We start from the raw sequence: 22,951 nt of genomic DNA, 5'->3' as shown, positions 1-22,951 counted from the left end.
TTATTTTCAGCCTATCTCATCCCAAAGCTGAGATATGAGGACTAACGTAACTGGGATTTTCTCTCAATAGGTTTATTGGTATTGAATATATTGGAATTAAATTTATGAGCTTGTTATACATCCAATAAAGCAAAATACAGATGCAATGTAGGATATAATGGACTGACTAGGCTTTTCTGATGGCACCCTTCTACGCATGTGTTTACCTAGCTTCACTGGAAGTAGGAATCCCATCATGGAATTTACAGTTATACATCCTATGCAGCACAACATGTCCCTACACCTCAGCTTTGGGATGTGGTAGAGCAAAAATTACCACACCACTGTCTTCGTCGGGAACTCCCTGACCCACTGTGTGGGTTTGAAGAAGATCTGAGGAGGTCACATTTTTCACCCAAACAAACACTAAGGGGTACCCCTTTGTGTTTTTTAGACAAAATTTTGACCGTCTCAGATTTCTTCCAAACTCACGATGTTGATTGAGCAGGTCCTGACTTACACAGGAGTGTGATTATTTTCAGCCTATCTCATCCCAAAGCTGAGATATGAGGACTAACGTAACTGGGATTTTCTCTCAATAGGTTTATTGGTATTGAATATATTGGAATTAAATTTATGAGCTTGTTATACATCCAATAAAGCAAAATACAGATGCAATGTAGGATATAATGGACTGACTAGGCTTTTCTGATGGCACCCTTCTACGCATGTGTTTACCTAGATTCACTGGAAGTAGGAATCCCATCATGGAATTTACAGTTATACATCTTATGCAGCACAACATGTCCCTACATCTCAGCTTTGGGATGTGGTAGAGCAAAAATTACCCCACCACTGTCTTCGTCGGGAACTCCCTGACCCACTGTGTGGGTTTGAAGAAGATCTGAGGAGGTCACATTTTTCACCCAAAAAAACACTAAGGGGTACCCCTTTGTGTTTTTTTAGACAACATTTTGACCGTCTCAGATTTCTTCCAAACTCACGATGTTGATTGAGCAGGTCCTGACTTACACAGGGCTGTGATTATTTTCAGCCTATCTCATCCCAAAGCTGAGATATGAGGACTAACGTAACTGGGATTTTCTCTCAATAGGTTTATTGGTATTGAATATATTGGAATTAAATTTATGAGCTTGTTATACATCCAATAAAGCAAAATACAGATGCAATGTAGGATATAATGGACTGACTAGGCTTTTCTGATGGCACCCTTCTACGCATGTGTTTACCTAGCTTCACTAGAAGTAGGAATCCCATCATGAAATTTACAGTTATACATCTTATGCAGCACAACATGTCCCTACATCTCAGCTTTGGGATGTGGTAGAGCAAAAATTACCACACCACTGTGTTCGTCGGGAACTCCCTGACCCACTGTGTGGGTTTGAAGAAGATCTGAGGAGGTCACATTTTTCACCCAAAAAAACACTAAGGGATACCCCTTTGTGTTTTTTTAGACAACATTTTGACCGTCTCAGATTTCTTCCAAACTCACGATGTTGATTAAGCAGGTACTGACTTACACAGGGGTGTGATTATTTTCAGCCTATCTCTTCCCAAAACTGAGATATGAGGACTAATGTAACTGGGATTTTCTCTCAATAGGTTTATTGGTGTTGAATATATTGGAATTAAATTTATGAACTTGTTATACGTCCAATAAAGCAAAATACAGATGCAGTGTAGGATTTATTGGACTGACTAGGATTTTCTGATCGCACCCTTCTACTCATGGGTTTACCTACCTTCACTGGAAGTAGGAATCCCATCATGAAATTTACAGTTATACATTTTATGCAGCACAACATGTCCCTACATCTCAGCTTTGGGATGTGGTAGAGCAAAATTTACCACACCACTGTCTTCGTCGGGCCCTCCCTGACACACTGTGTGGGTTTGAAGAAGATCTGAGGAGGTCACATTTTTCACCCAAACAAACACTAAGGGGTACCCCTTTGTGTTGTTTTAGACTACATTTTGACCGTCTCAGATTTCTTCCAAACTCACGATGTTGATTGAGCAGGTCCTGACTTACACAGGAGTGTGATTATTTTCAGCCTATCTCATCCCAAAGCTGAGATATGAGGACTAACGTAACTGGGATTTTCTCTCAATAGGTTTATTGGTATTGAATATATTGGAATTAATTTTATGAGCTTGTTATACATCCAATAAAGCAAAATACAGATGCAATGTAGGATATAATGGACTGACTAGGCTTTTCTGATGGCACCCTTCTACGCATGTGTTTACCTAGATTCACTGGAAGTAGGAATCCCATCATGGAATTTACAGTTATACATCTTATGCAGCACAACATGTCCCTACATCTCAGCTTTGGGATGTGGTAGAGCAAAAATTACCCCACCACTGTCTTCGTCGGGAACTCCCTGACCCACTGTGTGGGTTTGAAGAAGATCTGAGGAGGTCACATTTTTCACCCAAAAAAACACTAAGGGGTACCCCTTTGTGTTTTTTTAGACAACATTTTGACCGTCTCAGATTTCTTCCAAACTCACGATGTTGATTGAGCAGGTCCTGACTTACACAGGAGTGTGATTATTTTCAGCCTATCTCATCCCAAAGCTGAGATATGAGGACTAACGTAACTGGGATTTTCTCTCAATAGGTTTATTGGTATTGAATATATTGGAATTAAATTTATGAGCTTGTTATACATCCAATAAAGCAAAATACAGATGCAATGTAGGATATAATGGACTGACTAGGCTTTTCTGATGGCACCCTTCTACGCATGTGTTTACCTAGCTTCACTGGAAGTAGGAATCCCATCATGGAATTTACAGTTATACATCCTATGCAGCACAACATGTCCCTACACCTCAGCTTTGGGATGTGGTAGAGCAAAAATTACCACACCACTGTCTTCGTCGGGAACTCCCTGACCCACTGTGTGGGTTTGAAGAAGATCTGAGGAGGTCACATTTTTCACCCAAACAAACACTAAGGGGTAACCCTTTGTGTTTTTTAGACAAAATTTTGACCGTCTCAGATTTATTCCAAACTCACGATGTTGATTGAGCAGGTCCTGTCTTACACAGGAGTGTGATTATTTTCAGCCTATCTCATCCCAAAGCTGAGATATGAGGACTAACGTAACTGGGATTTTCTCTCAATAGGTTTATTGGTGTTGAATATATTGGAATTAAATTTCTGAACTTGTTATACGTCCAATAAAGCAAAATAAAGATGCAGTGTAGAGTATATTGGACTGACTAGGCTTTTCTTATCTCACCCTTCTACTCATGGGTTTACCTAGCTTCACTGGAAGTAGGAATCCCATCATGAAATTTACAGTTATACATTTTATGCAGCACAACATGTTCCTATGTCTCAGCTTTGGGATGTGGTAGGGCAAAAATTACCACACCACTGTCTTCGTCAGGAACTCGCTGATACACGGTGTGGGTTTGAAGCAGTTCTGAGGAGGTCACTTCTTTCACCCAAAAAAAAACACTAAGGGGTACCCCTTTGTGTTTTTTAGACTAAATTTTTGACCGTCTCAGATTTCTTCTAAACTCACGATGTTGATTAAGCAGGTACTGACTTACACAGGGGTGTGATTATTTTCAGCCTATCTCATCCCAAAACTGAGATATGAGGACTAATGTAACTGGGATTTTCTCTCAATAGGTTTATTGGTGTTGAATATATTGGAATTAAATTTATGAACTTGTTATACGTCCAATAAAGCAAAATACAGATGCAGTGTAGGATTTATTGGACTGACTAGGATTTTCTGATCGCACCCTTCTACTCATGGGTTTACCTACCTTCACTAGAAGTAGGAATCCCATCATGAAATTTACAGTTATACATTTTATGCAGCACAACATGTCCCTACATCTCAGCTTTGGGATGTGGTAGAGCAAAATTTACCACACCACTGTCTTCGTCGGGCCCTCCCTGACACACTGTGTGGGTTTGAAGAAGATCTGAGGAGGTCACATTTTTCACCCAAACAAACACTAAGGGGTACCCCTTTGTGTTGTTTTAGACTACATTTTGACCGTCTCAGATTTCTTCCAAACTCACGATGTTGATTGAGCAGGTCCTGACTTACACAGGATTGTGATTATTTTCGGCCTATCTCATCCCAAAGCTGAGATATGAGGACTAACGTAACTGGGATTTTCCCTCAATAGGTTTATTGGTATTGAATATATTGGAGTTAAATTCATGAGCTTGTTATACATCCAATGAAGCAAAATACAGATGCAATGTAGGATATAATGGACTGACTAGGCTTTTCTGATGGCACCCTTCTACTCATGTGTTTACCTAGATTCACTGGAAGTAGGAATCCCATCATGGAATTTACAGTTATACATCTTATGCAGCACAACATGTCCCTACATCTCAGCTTTGGGATGTGGTAGAGCAAAAATTACCCCACCACTGTCTTCGTCGGGAACTCCCTGACCCACTGTGTGGGTTTGAAGAAGATCTGAGGAGGTCACATTTTTCACCCAAAAAAACACTAAGGGGTACCCCTTTGTGTTTTTTTAGACAACATTTTGACCGTCTCAGATTTCTTCCAAACTCACGATGTTGATTGAGCAGGTCCTGACTTACACAGGAGTGTGATTATTTTCAGCCTATCTCATCCCAAAGCTGAGATATGAGGACTAACGTAACTGGGATTTTCTCTCAATAGGTTTATTGGTATTGAATATATTGGAATTAAATTTATGAGCTTGTTATACATCCAATAAAGCAAAATACAGATGCAATGTAGGATATAATGGACTGACTAGGCTTTTCTGATGGCACCCTTCTACGCATGTGTTTACCTAGCTTCACTGGAAGTAGGAATCCCATCATGGAATTTACAGTTATACATCTTATGCAGCACAACATGTCCCTACACCTCAGCTTTGGGATGTGGTAGAGCAAAAATTACCACACCACTGTCTTCGTCGGGAACTCCCTGACCCACTGTGTGGGTTTGAAGAAGATCTGAGGAGGTCACATTTTTCACCCAAACAAACACTAAGGGGTACCCCTTTGTGTTTTTTAGACAAAATTTTGACCGTCTCAGATTTATTCCAAACTCACGATGTTGATTGAGCAGGTCCTGTCTTACACAGGAGTGTGATTATTTTCAGCCTATCTCATCCCAAAGCTGAGATATGAGGACTAACGTAACTGGGATTTTCTCTCAATAGGTTTATTGGTGTTGAATATATTGGAATTAAATTTCTGAACTTGTTATACGTCCAATAAAGCAAAATAAAGATGCAGTGTAGAGTATATTGGACTGACTAGGCTTTTCTTATCTCACCCTTCTACTCATGGGTTTACCTAGCTTCACTGGAAGTAGGAATCCCATCATGAAATTTACAGTTATACATTTTATGCAGCACAACATGTTCCTATGTCTCAGCTTTGGGATGTGGTAGGGCAAAAATTACCACACCACTGTCTTCGTCAGGAACTCGCTGATACATGGTGTGGGTTTGAAGCAGTTCTGAGGAGGTCACTTCTTTCACCCAAAAAAAAACACTAAGGGGTACCCCTTTGTGTTTTTTAGACTAAATTTTTGACCGTCTCAGATTTCTTCCAAACTCACGATGTTGATTAAGCAGGTACTGACTTACACAGGGGTGTGATTATTTTCAGCCTATCTCATCCCAAAACTGAGATATGAGGACTAATGTAACTGGGATTTTCTCTCAATAGGTTTATTGGTGTTGAATATATTGGAATTAAATTTATGAACTTGTTATACGTCCAATAAAGCAAAATACAGATGCAGTGTAGGATTTATTGGACTGACTAGGATTTTCTGATCGCACCCTTCTACTCATGGGTTTACCTACCTTCACTGGAAGTAGGAATCCCATCATGAAATTTACAGTTATACATTTTATGCAGCACAACATGTCCCTACATCTCAGCTTTGGGATGTGGTAGAGCAAAATTTACCACACCACTGTCTTCGTCGGGCCCTCCCTGACACACTGTGTGGGTTTGAAGAAGATCTGAGGAGGTCACATTTTTCACCCAAACAAACACTAAGGGGTACCCCTTTGTGTTGTTTTAGACTACATTTTGACCGTCTCAGATTTCTTCCAAACTCACGATGTTGATTGAGCAGGTCCTGACTTACACAGGATTGTGATTATTTTCGGCCTATCTCATCCCAAAGCTGAGATATGAGGACTAACGTAACTGGGATTTTCCCTCAATAGGTTTATTGGTATTGAATATATTGGAGTTAAATTCATGAGCTTGTTATACATCCATTGAAGCAAAATACAGATGCAATGTAGGATATAATGGACTGACTAGGCTTTTCTGATGGCACCCTTCTACTCATGTGTTTACCTAGCTTCACTGGAAGTAGGAATCCCATCATGAAATTTACAGTTATACATCTTATGCAGCACAACATGTCCCTACATCTCAGCTTTGGGATGTGGTAGAGCAAAAATTACCACACCACTGTCTTCGTCGGGAACTCCCTGACCCACTGTGTGGGTTTGAAGAAGATCTGAGGAGGTCACATTTTTCACCCAAAAAAACACTAAGGGGTATCCCTTTGTGTTTTTTTTAGACTACATTTTTGACCGTCTCAGATTTCTTCCAAACTCACGATGTTGATTGAGCAGGTCCTGACTTACACAGGAGTGTGATTATTTTCAGCCTATCTCATCCCAAAGCTGAGATATGAGGACTAACGTAACTGGGATTTTCTCTCAATAGGTTTATTGGTATTGAATATATTGGAATTAAATTTATGAGCTTGTTATACGTCCAATAAAGCAAAATACAGATGCAGTGTAGGATTTATTGGACTGACTAGGATTTTCTGATCGCACCCTTCTACTCATGGGTTTACCTACCTTCACTGGAAGTAGGAATCCCATCATGAAATTTACAGTTATACATTTTATGCAGCACAACATGTCCCTACATCTCAGCTTTGGGATGTGGTAGAGCAAAATTTACCACACCACTGTCTTCGTCGGGCCCTCCCTGACACACTGTGTGGGTTTGAAGAAGATCTGAGGAGGTCACATTTTTCACCCAAACAAACACTAAAGGGTACCCCTTTGTGTTTTTTAGACAAAATTTTAGACAAAATTTTAGACAAAATTTTGACCGTCTCAGATTTATTTACTCACGATGTTGATTGAGCAGGTCCTGTCTTACACAGGAGTGTGATTATTTTCAGCCTATCTCATCCCAAAGCTGAGATATGAGGACTAACGTAACTGGGATTTTCTCTCAATAGGTTTATTGGTGTTGAATATATTGGAATTAAATTTCTGAACTTGTTATACGTCCAATAAAGCAAAATAAAGATGCAGTGTAGAGTATATTGGACTGACTAGGCTTTTCTTATCTCACCCTTCTACTCATGGGTTTACCTAGCTTCACTGGAAGTAGGAATCCCATCATGAAATTTACAGTTATACATTTTATGCAGCACAACATGTTCCTATGTCTCAGCTTTGGGATGTGGTAGGGCAAAAATTACCACACCACTGTCTTCGTCAGGAACTCGCTGATACATGGTGTGGGTTTGAAGCAGTTCTGAGGAGGTCACTTCTTTCACCCAAAAAAAAACACTAAGGGGTACCCCTTTGTGTTTTTTAGACTAAATTTTTGACCATCTCAGATTTCTTCCAAACTCACGATGTTGATTGAGCAGGTCCTGACTTACACAGGATTGTGATTATTTTCGGCCTATCTCATCCCAAAGCTGAGATATGAGGACTAACGTAACTGGGATTTTCCCTCAATAGGTTTATTGGTATTGAATATATTGGAGTTAAATTCATGAGCTTGTTATACATCCAATGAAGCAAAATACAGATGCAATGTAGGATATAATGGACTGACTAGGCTTTTCTGATGGCACCCTTCTACTCATGTGTTTACCTAGCTTCACTGGAAGTAGGAATCCCATCATGAAATTTACAGTTATACATCTTATGCAGCACAACATGTCCCTACATCTCAGCTTTGGGATGTGGTAGAGCAAAAATTACCACACCACTGTCTTCGTCGGGAACTCCCTGACCCACTGTGTGGGTTTGAAGAAGATCTGAGGAGGTCACATTTTTCACCCAAAAAAACACTAAGGGGTATCCCTTTGTGTTTTTTTTAGACTACATTTTTGACCGTCTCAGATTTCTTCCAAACTCACGATGTTGATTGAACAGGTCCTGACTTACACAGGAGTGTGATTATTTTCAGCCTATCTCATCCCAAAGCTGAGATATGAGGACTAACGTAACTGGGATTTTCTCTCAATAGGTTTATTGGTATTGAATATATTGGAATTAAATTCATGAGCTTGTTATACATCCAATAAAGCAAAATACAGATGCAATGTAGGATATAATGGACTGACTAGGCTTTTCTGATGGCACCCTTCTACTCATGTGTTTACCTAGCTTCACTGGAAGTAGGAATCCCATCATGAAATTTACAGTTATACATCTTATGCAGCACAACATGTCCCTACATCTCAGCTTTGGGATGTGGTAGAGCAAAAATTACCACACCACTGTCTTCGTCGGGAACTCCCTGACCCACTGTGTGGGTTTGAAGAAGATCTGAGGAGGTCACATTTTTCACCCAAAAAAACACTAAGGGGTATCCTTTTGTGTTTTTTTTAGACTACATTTTTGACCGTCTCAGATTTCTTCCAAACTCACGATGTTGATTGAGCAGGTCCTGACTTACACAGGAGTGTGATTATTTTCAGCCTATCTCATCCCAAAGCTGAGATATGAGGACTAACGTAACTGGGATTTTCTCTCAATAGGTTTATTGGTATTGAATATATTGGAATTAAATTTATGAGCTTGTTATACATCCAATAAAGCAAAATACAGATGCAATGTAGGATATAATGGACTGACTAGGCTTTTCTGATGGCACCCTTCTATGCATGTGTTTACCTAGCTTCACTGGAAGTAGGAATCCCATCATGGAATTTACAGTTATACATCTTATGCAGCACAACATGTCCCTACACCTCAGCTTTGGGATGTGGTAGAGCAAAAATTACCACAACACTGTCTTCGTCGGGAACTCCCTGACCCACTGTGTGGGTTTGAAGAAGATCTGAGGAGGTCACATTTTTCACCCAAACAAACACTAAAGGGTACCCCTTTGTGTTTTTTAGACAAAATTTTGACCGTCTCAGATTTATTCCAAACTCACGATGTTGATTGAGCAGGTCCTGTCTTACACAGGAGTGTGATTATTTTCAGCCTATCTCATCCCAAAGCTGAGATATGAGGACTAACGTAACTGGGATTTTCTCTCAATAGGTTTATTGGTGTTGAATATATTGGAATTAAATTTCTGAACTTGTTATACGTCCAATAAAGCAAAATAAAGATGCAGTGTAGAGTATATTGGACTGACTAGGCTTTTCTTATCTCACCCTTCTACTCATGGGTTTACCTAGCTTCACTGGAAGTAGGAATCCCATCATGAAATTTACAGTTATACATTTTATGCAGCACAACATGTTCCTATGTCTCAGCTTTGGGATGTGGTAGGGCAAAAATTACCACACCACTGTCTTCATCAGGAACTCGCTGATACACGGTGTGGGTTTGAAGCAGTTCTGAGGAGGTCACTTCTTTCACCCAAAAAAAAACACTAAGGGGTACCCCTTTGTGTTTTTTAGACTAAATTTTTGACCGTCTCAGATTTCTTCCAAACTCACGATGTTGATTAAGCAGGTACTGACTTACACAGGGGTGTGATTATTTTCAGCCTATCTCATCCCAAAACTGAGATATGAGGACTAATGTAACTGGGATTTTCTCTCAATAGGTTTATTGGTGTTGAATATATTGGAATTAAATTTATGAACTTGTTATACGTCCAATAAAGCAAAATACAGATGCAGTGTAGGATTTATTGGACTGACTAGGATTTTCTGATCGCACCCTTCTACTCATGGGTTTACCTACCTTCACTGGAAGTAGGAATCCCATCATGAAATTTACAGTTATACATTTTATGCAGCACAACATGTCCCTACATCTCAGCTTTGGGATGTGGTAGAACAAAATTTACCACACCACTGTCTTCGTCGGGCCCTCCCTGACACACTGTGTGGGTTTGAAGAAGATCTGAGGAGGTCACATTTTTCACCCAAACAAACACTAAGGGGTACCCCTTTGTGTTGTTTTAGACTACATTTTGACCGTCTCAGATTTCTTCCAAACTCACGATGTTGATTGAGCAGGTCCTGACTTACACAGGATTGTGATTATTTTCGGCCTATCTCATCCCAAAGCTGAGATATGAGGACTAACGTAACTGGGATTTTCCCTCAATAGGTTTATTGGTATTGAATATATTGGAGTTAAATTCATGAGCTTGTTATACATCCAATGAAGCAAAATACAGATGCAATGTACGATATAATGGACTGACTAGGCTTTTCTGATGGCACCCTTCTACTCATGTGTTTACCTAGCTTCACTGGAAGTAGGAATCCCATCATGAAATTTACAGTTATACATCTTATGCAGCACAACATGTCCCTACATCTCAGCTTTGGGATGTGGTAGAGCAAAAATTACCACACCACTGTCTTCGTCGGGAACTCCCTGACCCACTGTGTGGGTTTGAAGAAGATCTGAGGAGGTCACATTTTTCACCCAAAAAAACACTAAGGGGTATCCCTTTGTGTTTTTTTTAGACTACATTTTTGACCGTCTCAGATTTCTTCCAAACTCACGATGTTGATTGAACAGGTCCTGACTTACACAGGAGTGTGATTATTTTCAGCCTATCTCATCCCAAAGCTGAGATATGAGGACTAACGTAACTGGGATTTTCTCTCAATAGGTTTATTGGTATTGAATATATTGGAATTAAATTCATGAGCTTGTTATACATCCAATAAAGCAAAATACAGATGCAATGTAGGATATAATGGACTGACTAGGCTTTTCTGATGGCACCCTTCTACGCATGTGTTTACCTAGCTTCACTGGAAGTAGGAATCCCATCAAGGAATTTACAGTTATACATCTTATGCAGCACAACATGTCCCTACACCTCAGCTTTGGGATGTGGTAGAGCAAAAATTACCACACCACTGTCTTCGTCGGGAACTCCCTGACCCACTGTGTGGGTTTGAAGAAGATCTGAGGAGGTCACATTTTTCACCCAAACAAACACTAAAGGGTACCCCTTTGTGTTTTTTAGACAAAATTTTGACCGTCTCAGATTTATTCCAAACTCACGATGTTGATTGAGCAGGTCCTGTCTTACACAGGAGTGTGATTATTTTCAGCCTATCTCATCCCAAAGCTGAGATATGAGGACTAACGTAACTGGGATTTTCTCTCAATAGGTTTATTGGTGTTGAATATATTGGAATTAAATTTCTGAACTTGTTATACGTCCAATAAAGCAAAATAAAGATGCAGTGTAGAGTATATTGGACTGACTAGGCTTTTCTTATCTCACCCTTCTACTCATGGGTTTACCTAGCTTCACTGGAAGTAGGAATCCCATCATGAAATTTACAGTTATACATTTTATGCAGCACAACATGTTCCTATGTCTCAGCTTTGGGATGTGGTAGGGCAAAAATTACCACACCACTGTCTTCGTCAGGAACTCGCTGATACATGGTGTGGGTTTGAAGCAGTTCTGAGGAGGTCACTTCTTTCACCCAAAAAAAAAACACTAAGGGGTACCCCTTTGTGTTGTTTTAGACTACATTTTGACCGTCTCAGATTTCTTCCAAACTCACGATGTTGATTGAGCAGGTCCTGACTTACACAGGATTGTGATTATTTTCGGCCTATCTCATCCCAAAGCTGAGATATGAGGACTAACGTAACTGGGATTTTCCCTCAATAGGTTTATTGGTATTGAATATATTGGAGTTAAATTCATGAGCTTTTTATACATCCAATGAAGCAAAATACAGATGCAATGTAGGATTTATTGGACTGACTAGGATTTTCTGATCGCACCCTTCTACTCATGGGTTTACCTACCTTCACTGGAAGTAGGAATCCCATCATGAAATTTACAGTTATACATTTTATGCAGCACAACATGTCCCTACATCTCAGCTTTGGGATGTGGTAGAGCAAAATTTACCACACCACTGTCTTCGTCGGGCCCTCCCTGACACACTGTGTGGGTTTGAAGAAGATCTGAGGAGGTCACATTTTTCACCCAAACAAACACTAAGGGGTATCCCTTTGTGTTTTTTTTAGACTACATTTTGGACCGTCTCAGATTTCTTCCAAACTCACGATGTTGATTGAGCAGGTCCTGACTTACACAGGAGTGTGATTATTTAAAGCCTATCTCATCCCAAAGCTGAGATATGAGGACTAACGTAACTGGGATTTTCTCTCAATAGGTTTATTGGTATTGAATATATTGGAATTAAATTTATGAGCTTGTTATACATCCAATAAAGCAAAATACAGATGCAATGTAGGATATAATGGACTGACTAGGCTTTTCTGATGGCACCCTTCTACGCATGTGTTTACCTAGCTTCACTGAAAGTAGGAATCCCATCATGGAATTTACAGTTATACATCTTATGCAGCACAACATGTCCCTACACCTCAGCTTTGGGATGTGGTAGAGCAAAAATTACCACACCACTGTCTTCGTCGGGAACTCCCTGACCCACTGTGTGGGTTTGAAGAAGATCTGAGGAGGTCACATTTTTCACCCAAACAAACACTAAAGGGTACCCCTTTGTGTTTTTTAGACAAAATTTTGACCGTCTCAGATTTATTCCAAACTCACGATGTTGATTGAGCAGGTCCTGTCTTACACAGGAGTGTGATTATTTTCAGCCTATCTCATCCCAAAGCTGAGATATGAGGACTAACGTAACTGGGATTTTCTCTCAATAGGTTTATTGGTGTTGAATATATTGGAATTAAATTTCTGAACTTGTTATACGTCCAATAAAGCAAAATAAAGATGCAGTGTAGAGTATATTGGACTGACTAGGCTTTTCTTATCTCACCCTTCTACTCATGGGTTTACCTAGCTTCACTGGAAGTAGGAATCCCATCATGAAATTTACAGTTATACATTTTATGCAGCACAACATGTTCCTATGTCTCAGCTTTGGGATGTGGTAGGGCAAAAATTACCACACCACTGTCTTCGTCAGGAACTCGCTGATACACGGTGTGGGTTTGAAGCAGTTCTGAGGAGGTCACTTCTTTCACCCAAAAAAAACACTAAGGGGTACCCCTTTGTGTTTTTTAGACTAAATTTTTGACCGTCTCAGATTTCTTCCAAACTCACGATGTTGATTAAGCAGGTACTGACTTACACAGGGGTGTGATTATTTTCAGCCTATCTCATCCCAAAACTGAGATATGAGGACTAATGTAACTGGGATTTTCTCTCAATAGGTTTATTGGTGTTGAATATATTGGAATTAAATTTATGAACTTGTTATACGTCCAATAAAGCAAAATACAGATGCAGTGTAGGATTTATTGGACTGACTAGGATTTTCTGATCGCACCCTTCTACTCATGGGTTTACCTACCTTCACTGGAAGTAGGAATCCCATCATGAAATTTACAGTTATACATTTTATGCAGCACAACATGTCCCTACATCTCAGCTTTGGGATGTGGTAGAGCAAAATTTACCACACCACTGTCTTCGTCGGACCCTCCCTGACACACTGTGTGGGTTTGAAGAAGATCTGAGGAGGTCACATTTTTCACCCAAACAAACACTAAGGGGTACCCCTTTGTGTTGTTTTAGACTACATTTTGACCGTCTCAGATTTCTTCCAAACTCACGATGTTGATTGAGCAGGTCCTGACTTACACAGGATTGTGATTATTTTCGGCCTATCTCATCCCAAAGCTGAGATATGAGGACTAACGTAACTGGGATTTTCCCTCAATAGGTTTATTGGTATTGAATATATTGGAGTTAAATTCATGAGCTTGTTATACATCCAATGAAGCAAAATACAGATGCAATGTAGGATATAATGGACTGACTAGGCTTTTCTGATGGCACCCTTCTACTCATGTGTTTACCTAGCTTCACTGGAAGTAGGAATCCCATCATGAAATTTACAGTTATACATCTTATGCAGCACAACATGTCCCTACATCTCAGCTTTGGGATGTGGTAGAGCAAAAATTACCACACCACTGTCTTCGTCGGGAACTCCCTGACCCACTGTGTGGGTTTGAAGAAGATCTGAGGAGGTCACATTTTTCACCCAAAAAAACACTAAGGGGTATCCCTTTGTGTTTTTTTTAGACTACATTTTTGACCGTCTCAGATTTCTTCCAAACTCACGATGTTGATTGAACAGGTCCTGACTTACACAGGAGTGTGATTATTTTCAGCCTATCTCATCCCAAAGCTGAGATATGAGGACTAACGTAACTGGGATTTTCTCTCAATAGGTTTATTGGTATTGAATATATTGGAATTAAATTCATGAGCTTGTTATACATCCAATAAAGCAAAATACAGATGCAATGTAGGATATAATGGACTGACTAGGCTTTTCTGATGGCACCCTTCTACGCATGTGTTTACCTAGCTTCACTGGAAGTAGGAATCCCATCAAGGAATTTACAGTTATACATCTTATGCAGCACAACATGTCCCTACACCTCAGCTTTGGGATGTGGTAGAGCAAAAATTACCACACCACTGTCTTCGTCGGGAACTCCCTGACCCACTGTGTGGGTTTGAAGAAGATCTGAGGAGGTCACATTTTTCACCCAAAAAAACACTAAGGGGTATCCCTTTGTGTTTTTTTTAGACTACATTTTTGACCGTCTCAGATTTCTTCCAAACTCACGATGTTGATTGAACAGGTCCTGACTTACACAGGGGTGTGATTATTTTCAGCCTATCTCATCCCAAAGCTGATATATGAGGACTAACGTACCTGGGATTTTCTCTCAATAGGTTTATAGGTGTTGAATATATTGGAATAAAATTTCTGAACTTGTTATACGTCCAATAAAGCAAAATAAAGATGCAGTGTAGAGTATATTGGACTAACTAGGCTTTTCTTATCTCACCCTTCTACTCATGGGTTTACCTAGCTTCACTGGAAGTAGGAATCCCATCATGAAATTTACAGTTATACATTTTATGCAGCACAACATGTTCCTATGTCTCAGCTTTGGGATGTGGTAGGGCAAAAATTACCACACCACTCTCTTCGTCAGGAACTCGCTGATACACGGTGTGGGTTTGAAGCAGTTCTGAGGAGGTCACTTTTTTCATCCAAAAAAAACCACTAAGGGGTACCCCTTTGTGTTTTTTAGACTAAATTTTTGACCGTCTCAGATTTCTTCCAAACTCACGATGTTGATTAAGCAGGTCCTGACTTACACAGGGGTGTGATTATTTTCAGCCTATCTCATCCCAAAACTGAGATATGAGGACTAATGTAACTGGGATTTTCTCTCAATAGGTTTATTGGTGTTGAATATATTGGAATTAAATTTATGAACTTGTTATACGTCCAATAAAGCAAAATACAGATGCAGTGTAGGATTTATTGGACTGACTAGGATTTTCTGATCGCACCCTTCTACTCATGGGTTTACCTACCTTCACTGGAAGTAGGAATCCCATCATGAAATTTACAGTTATACATTTTATGCAGCACAACATGTCCCTACATCTCAGCTTTGGGATGTGGTAGAGCAAAATTTACCACACCACTGTCTTCGTCGGACCCTCCCTGACACACTGTGTGGGTTTGAAGAAGATCTGAGGAGGTCACATTTTTCACCCAAACAAACACTAAGGGGTACCCCTTTGTGTTGTTTTAGACTACATTTTGACCGTCTCAGATTTCTTCCAAACTCACGATGTTGATTGAGCAGGTCCTGACTTACACAGGATTGTGATTATTTTCGGCCTATCTCATCCCAAAGCTGAGATATGAGGACTAACGTAACTGGGATTTTCCCGCAATAGGTTTATTGGTATTGAATATATTGGAGTTAAATTTATGAGCTTGTTATACATCCAATGAAGCAAAATACAGATGCAATGTAGGATATAATGGACTGACTAGGCTTTTCTGATGGCACCCTTCTACTCATGTGTTTACCTAGCTTCACTGGAAATAGGAATCCCATCATGAAATTTACAGTTATACATTTTATGCAGCACAACATGTCCCTACATCTCAGCTTTGGGATGTGGTAGAGCAAAATTTACCACACCACTGTCTTCGTCGGGCCCTCCCTGACACACTGTGTGGGTTTGAAGAAGATCTGAGGAGGTCACATTTTTCACCCAAACAAACACTAAGGGGTACCCCTTTGTGTTGTTTTAGACTACATTTTGACCGTCTCAGATTTCTTCCAAACTCACGATGTTGATTAAGCAGGTACTGACTTACACAGGGGTGTGATTATTTTCAGCCTATCTCATCCCAAAACTGAGATATGAGGACTAATGTAACTGGGATTTTCTCTCAATAGGTTTATTGGTGTTGAATATATTGGAATTAAATTTATGAACTTGTTATACGTCCAATAAAGCAAAATACAGATGCAGTGTAGGATTTATTGGACTGACTAGGATTTTCTGATCGCACCCTTCTACTCATGGGTTTACCTACCTTCACTGGAAGTAGGAATCCCATCATGAAATTTACAGTTATACATTTTATGCAGCACAACATGTCCCTACATCTCAGCTTTGGGATGTGGTAGAGCAAAATTTACCACACCACTGTCTTCGTCGGACCCTCCCTGACACACTGTGTGGGTTTGAAGAAGATCTGAGGAGGTCACATTTTTCACCCAAACAAACACTAAGGGGTACCCCTTTGTGTTGTTTTAGACTACATTTTGACCGTCTCAGATTTCTTCCAAACTCACGATGTTGATTGAGCAGGTCCTGACTTACACAGGATTGTGATTATTTTCGGCCTATCTCATCCCAAAGCTGAGATATGAGGACTAACGTAACTGGGATTTTCCCTCAATAGGTTTATTGGTATTGAATATATTGGAGTTAAATTCATGAGCTTGTTATACATCCAATGAAGCAAAATACAGATGCAATGTAGGATATAATGGACTGACTAGGCTTTTCTGATGGCACCCTTCTACTCATGTGTTTACCTAGCTTCACTGGAAGTAGGAATCCCATCATGAAATTTACAGTTATACATCTTATGCAGCACAACATGTCCCTACATCTCAGCTTTGGGATGTGGTAGAGCAAAAATTACCACACCACTGTCTTCGTCGGGAACTCCCTGACCCACTGTGTGGGTTTGAAGAAGATCTGAGGAGGTCACATTTTTCACCCAAAAAAACACTAAGGGGTATCCCTTTGTGTTTTTTTTTAGACTACATTTTTGACCGTCTCAGATTTCTTCCAAACTCACGATGTTGATTGAACAGGTCCTGACTTACACAGGGGTGTGATTATTTTCAGCCTATCTCATCCCAAAGCTGATATATGAGGACTAACGTACCTGGGATTTTCTCTCAATAGGTTTATAGGTGTTGAATATATTGGAATAAAATTTCTGAACTTGTTATACGTCCAATAAAGCAAAATAAAGATGCAGTGTAGAGTATATTGGACTAACTAGGCTTTTCTTATCTCACCCTTCTACTCATGGGTTTACCTAGCTTCACTGGAAGTAGGAATCCCATCATGAAATTTACAGTTATACATTTTATGCAGCACAACATGTTCCTATGTCTCAGCTTTGGGATGTGGTAGGGCAAAAATTACCACACCACTCTCTTCGTCAGGAACTCGCTGATACACGGTGTGGGTTTGAAGCAGTTCTGAGGAGGTCACTTTTTTCATCCAAAAAAAACCACTAAGGGGTACCCCTTTGTGTTTTTTAGACTAAATTTTTGACCGTCTCAGATTTCTTCCAAACTCACGATGTTGATTAAGCAGGTCCTGACTTACACAGGGGTGTGATTATTTTCAGCCTATCTCATCCCAAAACTGAGATATGAGGACTAATGTAACTGGGATTTTCTCTCAATAGGTTTATTGGTGTTGAATATATTGGAATTAAATTTATGAACTTGTTATACGTCAAATAAAGCAAAATACAGATGCAGTGTAGGATTTATTGGACTGACTAGGATTTTCTGATCGCACCCTTCTACTCATGGGTTTACCTACCTTCACTAGAAGTAGGAATCCCATCATGAAATTTACAGTTATACATTTTATGCAGCACAACATGTCCCTACATCTCAGCTTTGGGATGTGGTAGAGCAAAATTTACCACACCACTGTCTTCGTCGGGCCCTCCCTGACACACTGTGTGGGTTTGAAGAAGATCTGAGGAGGTCACATTTTTCACCCAAACAAACACTAAGGGGTACCCCTTTGTGTTGTTTTTTGACTACATTTTGACCGTCTCAGATTTCTTCCAAACTCACGATGTTGATTGAGCAGGTCCTGACTTACACAGGATTGTGATTATTTTCGGCCTATCTCATCCCAAAGCTGAGATATGAGGACTAACGTAACTGGGATTTTCCCGCAATAGGTTTATTGGTGTTGAATATATTGGAATTAAATTCATGAGCTTGTTATACGTCCAATAAAGCAAAATACAGATGCAGTGTAGGATTTATTGGACTGACTAGGATTTTCTGATCGCACCCTTCTACTCATGGGTTTACCTACCTTCACTGGAAGTAGGAATCCCATCATGAAATTTACAGTTATACATTTTATGCAGCACAACATGTCCCTACATCTCAGCTTTGGGATGTGGTAGAGCAAAATTTACCACACCACTGTCTTCGTCGGACCCTCCCTGACACACTGTGTGGGTTTGAAGAAGATCTGAGGAGGTCACATTTTTCACCCAAACAAACACTAAGGGGTACCCCTTTGTGTTGTTTTAGACTACATTTTGACCGTCTCAGATTTCTTCCAAACTCACGATGTTGATTGAGCAGGTCCTGACTTACACAGGATTGTGATTATTTTCAGCCTATCTCATCCCAAAGCTGAGATATGAGGACTAACGTAACTGGGATTTTCCCTCAATAGGTTTATTGGTATTGAATATATTGGAGTTAAATTCATGAGCTTGTTATACATCCAATGAAGCAAAATACAGATGCAATGTAGGATATAATGGACTGACTAGGCTTTTCTGATGGCACCCTTCTACTCATGTGTTTACCTAGCTTCACTGGAAGTAGGAATCCCATCATGAAATTTACAGTTATACATCTTATGCAGCACAACATGTCCCTACATCTCAGCTTTGGGATGTGGTAGAGCAAAAATTACCACACCACTGTCTTCGTCGGGAACTCCCTGACCCACTGTGTGGGTTTGAAGAAGATCTGAGGAGGTCACATTTTTCACCCAAAAAAACACTAAGGGGTATCCCTTTGTGTTTTTTTTAGACTACATTTTTGACCGTCTCAGATTTCTTCCAAACTCACGATGTTGATTGAACAGGTCCTGACTTACACAGGAGTGTGATTATTTTCAGCCTATCTCATCCCAAAGCTGAGATATGAGGACTAACGTAACTGGGATTTTCTCTCAATAGGTTTATTGGTATTGAATATATTGGAATTAAATTCATGAGCTTGTTATACATCCAATAAAGCAAAATACAGATGCAATGTAGGATATAATGGACTGACTAGGCTTTTCTGATGGCACCCTTCTACGCATGTGTTTACCTAGCTTCACTGGAAGTAGGAATCCCATCAAGGAATTTACAGTTATACATCTTATGCAGCACAACATGTCCCTACACCTCAGCTTTGGGATGTGGTAGAGCAAAAATTACCACACCACTGTCTTCGTCGGGAACTCCCTGACCCACTGTGTGGGTTTGAAGAAGATCTGAGGAGGTCACATTTTTCACCCAAAAAAACACTAAGGGGTATCCCTTTGTGTTTTTTTTTAGACTACATTTTTGACCGTCTCAGATTTCTTCCAAACTCACGATGTTGATTGAACAGGTCCTGACTTACACAGGGGTGTGATTATTTTCAGCCTATCTCATCCCAAAGCTGATATATGAGGACTAACGTACCTGGGATTTTCTCTCAATAGGTTTATAGGTGTTGAATATATTGGAATAAAATTTCTGAACTTGTTATACGTCCAATAAAGCAAAATAAAGATGCAGTGTAGAGTATATTGGACTAACTAGGCTTTTCTTATCTCACCCTTCTACTCATGGGTTTACCTAGCTTCACTGGAAGTAGGAATCCCATCATGAAATTTACAGTTATACATTTTATGCAGCACAACATGTTCCTATGTCTCAGCTTTGGGATGTGGTAGGGCAAAAATTACCACACCACTCTCTTCGTCAGGAACTCGCTGATACACGGTGTGGGTTTGAAGCAGTTCTGAGGAGGTCACTTTTTTCATCCAAAAAAAACCACTAAGGGGTACCCCTTTGTGTTTTTTAGACTAAATTTTTGACCGTCTCAGATTTCTTCCAAACTCACGATGTTGATTAAGCAGGTCCTGACTTACACAGGGGTGTGATTATTTTCAGCCTATCTCATCCCAAAACTGAGATATGAGGACTAATGTAACTGGGATTTTCTCTCAATAGGTTTATTGGTGTTGAATATATTGGAATTAAATTTATGAACTTGTTATACGTCAAATAAAGCAAAATACAGATGCAGTGTAGGATTTATTGGACTGACTAGGATTTTCTGATCGCACCCTTCTACTCATGGGTTTACCTACCTTCACTAGAAGTAGGAATCCCATCATGAAATTTACAGTTATACATTTTATGCAGCACAACATGTCCCTACATCTCAGCTTTGGGATGTGGTAGAGCAAAATTTACCACACCACTGTCTTCGTCGGGCCCTCCCTGACACACTGTGTGGGTTTGAAGAAGATCTGAGGAGGTCACATTTTTCACCCAAACAAACACTAAGGGGTACCCCTTTGTGTTGTTTTTTGACTACATTTTGACCGTCTCAGATTTCTTCCAAACTCACGATGTTGATTGAGCAGGTCCTGACTTACACAGGATTGTGATTATTTTCGGCCTATCTCATCCCAAAGCTGAGATATGAGGACTAACGTAACTGGGATTTTCCCGCAATAGGTTTATTGGTGTTGAATATATTGGAGTTAAATTTATGAGCTTGTTATACATCCAATGAAGCAAAATACAGATGCAATGTAGGATATAATGGACTGACTAGGCTTTTCTGATGGCACCCTTCTACTCATGTGTTTACCTAGCTTCACTGGAAGTAGGAATCCCATCATGAAATTTACAGTTATACATTTTATGCAGCACAACATGTCCCTACATCTCAGCTTTGGGATGTGGTAGAGCAAAATTTACCACACCACTGTCTTCGTCGGGCCCTCCCTGACACACTGTGTGGGTTTGAAGAAGATCTGAGGAGGTCACATTTTTCACCCAAACAAACACTAAGGGGTACCCCTTTGTGTTGTTTTAGACTACATTTTGACCGTCTCAGATTTCTTCCAAACTCACGATGTTGATTAAGCAGGTACTGACTTACACAGGGGTGTGATTATTTTCAGCCTATCTCATCCCAAAACTGAGATATGAGGACTAATGTAACTGGGATTTTCTCTCAATAGGTTTATTGGTGTTGAATATATTGGAATTAAATTTATGAACTTGTTATACGTCCAATAAAGCAAAATACAGATGCAGTGTAGGATTTATTGGACTGACTAGGATTTTCTGATCGCACCCTTCTACTCATGGGTTTACCTACCTTCACTGGAAGTAGGAATCCCATCATGAAATTTACAGTTATACATTTTATGCAGCACAACATGTCCCTACATCTCAGCTTTGGGATGTGGTAGAGCAAAATTTACCACACCACTGTCTTCGTCGGACCCTCCCTGACACACTGTGTGGGTTTGAAGAAGATCTGAGGAGGTCACATTTTTCACCCAAACAAACACTAAGGGGTACCCCTTTGTGTTGTTTTAGACTACATTTTGACCGTCTCAGATTTCTTCCAAACTCACGATGTTGATTGAGCAGGTCCTGACTTACACAGGATTGTGATTATTTTCGGCCTATCTCATCCCAAAGCTGAGATATGAGGACTAACGTAACTGGGATTTTCCCTCAATAGGTTTATTGGTATTGAATATATTGGAGTTAAATTCATGAGCTTGTTATACATCCAATGAAGCAAAATACAGATGCAATGTAGGATATAATGGACTGACTAGGCTTTTCTGATGGCACCCTTCTACTCATGTGTTTACCTAGCTTCACTGGAAGTAGGAATCCCATCATGAAATTTACAGTTATACATCTTATGCAGCACAACATGTCCCTACATCTCAGCTTTGGGATGTGGTAGAGCAAAAATTACCACACCACTGTCTTCGTCGGGAACTCCCTGACCCACTGTGTGGGTTTGAAGAAGATCTGAGGAGGTCACATTTTTCACCCAAAAAAACACTAAGGGGTATCCCTTTGTGTTTTTTTTTAGACTACATTTTTGACCGTCTCAGATTTCTTCCAAACTCACGATGTTGATTGAACAGGTCCTGACTTACACAGGGGTGTGATTATTTTCAGCCTATCTCATCCCAAAGCTGATATATGAGGACTAACGTACCTGGGATTTTCTCTCAATAGGTTTATAGGTGTTGAATATATTGGAATAAAATTTCTGAACTTGTTATACGTCCAATAAAGCAAAATAAAGATGCAGTGTAGAGTATATTGGACTAACTAGGCTTTTCTTATCTCACCCTTCTACTCATGGGTTTACCTAGCTTCACTGGAAGTAGGAATCCCATCATGAAATTTACAGTTATACATTTTATGCAGCACAACATGTTCCTATGTCTCAGCTTTGGGATGTGGTAGGGCAAAAATTACCACACCACTCTCTTCGTCAGGAACTCGCTGATACACGGTGTGGGTTTG

This window comes from Hoplias malabaricus, chromosome X1 (assembly GCF_029633855.1).
Source record: "Hoplias malabaricus isolate fHopMal1 chromosome X1, fHopMal1.hap1, whole genome shotgun sequence".
Lineage (NCBI taxonomy): Eukaryota > Metazoa > Chordata > Actinopteri > Characiformes > Erythrinidae > Hoplias > Hoplias malabaricus.
The sequence above is the reverse complement of the archived record's forward strand: the minus strand, read 5'-3'. Positions refer to the sequence as shown.